At 34.4% G+C, this 6,000-nt stretch overlaps 1 long non-coding RNA gene across 1 annotated transcript; it reads left to right on the top strand.

The window, feature by feature from the left end:
* The first annotated feature begins 1,066 nt into the window (after positions 1-1,066).
* LOC125240936 lies at positions 1,067-1,845 on the top strand. The gene is made up of 3 exons (XR_007178696.1): positions 1,067-1,313; positions 1,421-1,501; positions 1,716-1,845. It is a non-coding gene; the product is annotated as an uncharacterized LOC125240936 (long non-coding RNA).
* The last annotated feature ends 4,155 nt before the right edge of the window (positions 1,846-6,000 follow it).

The following is a 6,000-nucleotide window of genomic DNA, read 5'->3' as shown; positions in this document are numbered from 1 at the left end:
CCTGAAGATTATGACACAGAAAGAAATTTTAAAAATCGGTCCAGTAACGACGGAGATATCGTGGCATAAACATTAAATTGAGATACATATATATATATACATGCGAAGAGAATTGAAATACGTACGAATTGAGAACCACCTTCCTTGAGATTTGGGGCGGCGCTTAAAAATAAAGATACTGTTTTAAAACGTCCTAGTATTTCATTATTTCCCCATTGACAAATACTTCCCTTATATTTTTGTGGCTATTCCCACTAGTTACCACCAAGTTTTTACCTGTCCTAACTACTGGGATTTTCCCCACATTGTTAATTACCACACCGGGGGTTGATAGCTACTGGGATTAGTTTTCCCAGTAGTTACTACCAAAATATTATTGTGATAGTTTAAAGTGACTGAAACATTTTTTAATAAATACAGGTGTCAGTAAAAGAAAAGTTATATTTTAAGCCTCGTGTTGCAACACTCTCCACGCTCTTATTCTGGAACGGTTCTGAAAAAAAAATCCCAGTAGTTTACCACTGGTAAAAACTGTACCGTATTTTGTGGCGTAAGGCAAAGTAACTGCAGAGTGGTATAGAAATGGACCTTATTGGCGGTTGACAAATTAGTAAGGTGCATTAGAGTAATTCCGAATGACAGAAATGTTCAGATAATTCCGAAAGGGGAATCTTGATATGACGGAAATAATGGTGATTTCTATGCGACTTTCCTAATTAGACGACTTTCGGAATTGCCCTAATGTACCTTACTTTTTGAGTTTGTGAGGATGGATGTTCACTTTCGTGATAAAACGATTGATCGGATTTGAATTTAATAAGTTACAAAATTAATCAGTCGTATAAACGTAATACGTCAAATTCCGCGGGATATCCCTAATGTATGCTTAATCATGGACACCCTAAAGAAAGAGATGCAAGACCGGCGTGACGTAATTCAAGGTCAAATTTTCTGGCTTCAACGTAATGTTCGGCACGCAATATCCATGGTATATAATATTCTTGAATGTAAACGTCAAATCACTGTCTCTATTTTATTATTCTACAATTCGTTACACATAGTCTGCAGAGCCCCATTCATACTGGATAAATTTTAGTCGCATCCGGTCCGTCAAATGTCTTATGATCTATAGAGCCCTTTTGATTTTTCTATGGCAACATTTGCTATGCTGACGTCATTGCCACGTCATTACTGTCAGTCAGACAGAAATAAAAGAAAAATGGATGCCGTTCAGACGTACACGCATTATTTGGAACTGAAAATTACGTAATTTATCGACCTGCTGGCTTGTATTTGTTATAAATCATAAAAAAGTGAGTAATACATTAACTAAGTAATGATATATGTTGTTAGTAATGTGATAAATACAACACAAAATGTGTATAACGAATGTAATAAATAAATGATTGTTTGCTTTTAGCCTGTGACGCCAGTGGAACTACGTGGTTTTCTTTCGTGATGATTTGATGATACCTCAATGGAATTGAGCCAAGTTTTCGCCGTAAGTAATAATGTATTTAACTTGTCCATCACAAAGCAGTTCATAGTTTAGTTTAAACCTTGACTTGCTAAAATGGTAAAATGTTTTCCAATAGAGAGATTGTCTAATTCCTATAGCGCACTACAATAACATTCTAATTCTGGTCTTAGAGATGGAGAATTTTAGTAAGCCTACAACTTCCTATTTCTTATGTCCGCCTATTTACATGTTTCAGGTATTGGGTGCTAGATGCCCCTTGGAGTTAAGCCCCAGTGCCACTATACTACCTTACCAGTTATGTGTGGGTGTTGTAGTCCTAAGACACCCCGGAGGTACAAAGGACCTTCACAAACTCACGCCACGCCTTCCTATCTTCAGCAACCCTCGTGACCTCGCTCCACCAGCTCAAACCTGCCAGTCGCAGCTCATTTTTCGACGGACCACTTCCATGAGTAGACAAGGCACCGACGATCACGGCTTGCATCACCTGTACTGCTATGTAATATGTAAGTTACACTTTTAATGTCTAATGATCCTGTAATCTGTTAACTAATCTCACCTAGTGTTAATAAAATTATTTGTATGCCTTGAATTATAAGGTACGGGTTCGAACCGCGACCCATTGTCCTTGAGAACTGTCTTGCCAGTTGCTTTTGAGTGAAGGAAATCATCGTGAGGAAACCAGACTAATTTCAATAAGATCTATTGAAAATTAGTGCCTACGCCAAATCCTGGAATTAGCTGTCAAGCAGACTCCATGCTTCCATGAGCCTTGGCAAATGCTGGAATAATACGGAATAGTACTGGAATAACCAAGCAATGTTGGTTTTAAGCAAAAATTGTATAAATGAAGAATGTAAGCATTACCGAATGTCAATAATAAGAATCATGCTTAGTTTGTAATCAAGTAGGCCTGTACAAAAATGCCCCTTCAATTTTTATTTATTTATTTACCTTTTATGTTGTTGTTAAGTCAATTATTTCACTTTGGTTCGACCAAACTTTATTTCGATAATGTATTAGTATGATAAAATTTGAAATTCATCCCGTAATTAAAGTAGACCCTAATTAATAAAATGATCAGATACCTATTTAGTTATAAAATCTCTGCCAATTTTATTCTTATAACTTATGCTTATAACTAGGACTTATTTCCTACTTGATTATTAAATATATTTTTAAATTTTCCAGAGTATGCTGAACACCGCTGTCATTATACTAGGAACAACGTCCTGCCCCTTCCCCGGCTGCGCACAAATTGGAACTCCATTGGCATGCCCCTTTGACTGAGCAACTTGTGTATGTGTGTGTGCTCGAATCACATTCACTTGCAACAGAATGACTCCCAGGCTGACCTGGCTCAGTTCCTGTATGTCTGATCTACATAGACAATGGTAAAATATTTTATTTATTTATTTATTATTCTTTGGTTTACTCTAGGGTAAATAATATTATTTGCTCTTATTCCTGATTCTAATAATAGCAAGTCTATTACAGACTGACTCCATTTGTTCATTCTAACTATTATACTGTGCACTATATTTGGCACAAACACTACTACTAAGTCTAAAATCTTAAGTCTAGTTTATCTACCTAACCAGTCAAATTGATCTATGCTAACTTACTGCATCCACTGATAACTGGTTCAAAAAAATCAAAACACAGACAGACGGATAATCTGACAAATTAAGTCATAAATATAGGAAACCTATGATCATCTTCCTCACTCTATTTTATAGTATACTAGAATTAGTGTAATCACAATCTACTGATAAATATTTTAAAAAGCTTGCTCTTGGCAATTATGCTTTCCTATTGTAACCTTGGGTCATATTATAGACTACTCCATAGTTAATATATTTACTAGCTACATGCTACCTAAAGAACTGAAATTTTATAAACTCATTAAATGGGATGACAATACAATATTACAATATCATTAAAAGCCGACTTCATGAAGATGTCTGACAAACAATGCAATTCATTATATGACTTGTTGACCTGTATGTATAAAAAAAAGGAATGCACATCCAATAGTGGAATTGCATTCTAAATGTTTTAACTGAAATGTATTTACCCTTCATTTTTGTTCCAGGTTTCAATGAAAGAGTGAAAATTCTTCTCCATGTACAATCACTTTCAACGCCTACACTGACTACACCAAATATGATCATCACTCAACGTGTCTCACATCAAGATACTTTTCAAAAGTCATCAAGAAGTGGAACAATATTTTTTTTTCCATTATTGCCTGAATAATCCTAACTAAAAGTTATTTCTCTATTCTATTTTTCCTGCATGGAGTGGCGCTTTTCCGTCTAATGGAACCAACAAGAACATGTATGCTCTGGGTTTTTATTGTGCACCTTTCCAATATTACTAATAAAGCATTTTGTGAGTGTTTCATTTACCACCTTCCTTCATAATTTTGCTAGCGTGTGATTCACCGTGTCCCTAATTTTTAAATGCAATAGCTACTGTAATCTGTTCACTAATGGGAATAATTTCATGTTAACACAGTTTTGAATACTATCTTAAATAATGACTACTGACTCAATAAAAATATTCCTAGCTATAAGCTTGCCTGAGGTTATTGAATGGTGTGCCTAACTCCTCACTTGAGTACACTTAAGTACTATGCTTAAATTCTAGATTGTATGTTCTTGACAATTAGCTACTTGATTGTCTCTTTCAAGTAATTTTAATTTGTTCACATTTCAGTGGAAGACAACTAATCCTTAGTTGTTAGTAAGTATGAGACGTGCTAATTGCTACTAGTTTCCCTATGATTATGAATACCATTACTTATTCTAATGTTAATCTCATTTAAAAATAAATCAAAATAAGATCAATGAGTCGCCCTATTGACAACTTAAGATTAAACAGCCTCTATTTGTCAGTATAATCACAGCTAAAATAGATATTTCACAACTTAACGCTTCTCTAGACCAATCATCATTTTATTTCCTAGTTTTTCTCTAGCTGATAACAGCTTATCACTAATCAGTTGATAACACGGAAAAGGGGCGAGAAGATAGTGAGGTAAGAGTGAACATGATATTGTCTTGCTGTCAAAGTGACATCTACCATGATATGCGACACTGTTGACACATGAAGAATAGATTTTGACAAAATGTACTTAATCAAGTCTGTGTATCGCATACTGTCATTAATTTAGCTTATTCTGTTTCTTAAAAGAACATGCCAATACTAACAACTTGTACATGACATACATACATACTACATGCCAAATCTAGTTAGAAATCAATTCCTACAGAGGCCCACAGAGCAAAGTACTTAAAATACTAGCAGTATTTCCTTGCTTATTTCTACTTAATTTAGTGATACTGGCAGATATATTATAATCAACAGAACGGAAAATCTTGATTCACTAAACAGTAAAAGTTTCCCTTAACATAAAACATGTACAACGTTTTAATATTAAATTATTTTGATGTATCTAAGTATTTATAATCTTCCATGATATCGTTTTAAAGAACCCTCGACACAAAATTACCACAAGACAGTCGATCTGTGCGTAATTGCTTTCAGTAACGACTAATTTGTTTTATTACAACTTTCCCAGTAAATGAATATAACCGATATAATTGAGGTTTTATTTATTTTTGCTATAATCTCTTGATTATCGTAACAGAAATAATTATTAGCTAGAGAACGAATAACTTTTCTAAATTTGCCATTCCAATTGAATTGTTTCATTGACAGCTGGTTTGACATTTTTACAATAGCCTCAAATACTTTCTTCTATCCCCGGTGTCCCTAGTCGATGACAGTTTTCTGCACGTGTTATCTCTTATCAGTCTGTACGCACGTTGTTGATCGATAATTATGTTATTGTTTACATACAATACCATGTGCACACGCGATTCCAATTATCGTATAAAGCCGCGTCCTAAGTTCGTAACGGGTAACGTTTATAAGTTTAGTTTATGCTAGAAGCGCAAACTGTCATTAGTTCTTTGAATAGTGAATTAAAGTGAAATAAAAATCTAATTAGAAATTATACAGCTATGTCTAAAGTGAGTGAAATGTGTTGTGCAAAGTGCAATGTTTCTGTTTCAATATCGGATTGCAACTTTGTTTAAAAATCCAGGTTAGTGACCTTAAACTTACAAAACATACTTCAAAATGAAACGTATCTTAGAAAACTATCAATAGCTTGATTGCCCCTTAGACTATTACGCAGTGGTTAATAAAGATAGACGAATGATACAAAAATAAAATAAAGTTTCAGCATGAAGGATAGCAAGTTCCTAACAAGGATATCTCATTCACAGCAACACTTTGTGACAACATGTCACTTGAATATGCTAACAATTGGACATATTTAGGGTCTATTACATCCTGCGTCACGGACTAACACTTTATAACACCCCGCTTCTCCTTAATTAATTACACCCTAAATTACCTAACTTAAGTCCAAATTGTTAGCCCTAATTAAAACAATACACTATTAAAAATTGGCCATTAAAACAAATACTGTGATCGTCTAGTAAGTG

This window comes from Leguminivora glycinivorella, chromosome Z (assembly GCF_023078275.1).
Source record: "Leguminivora glycinivorella isolate SPB_JAAS2020 chromosome Z, LegGlyc_1.1, whole genome shotgun sequence".
Taxonomy (NCBI): Eukaryota; Metazoa; Arthropoda; class Insecta; order Lepidoptera; family Tortricidae; genus Leguminivora; species Leguminivora glycinivorella.
Note: the sequence above shows the minus strand (reverse complement) of the source record. Positions and strands in the feature narration are given on the sequence as shown.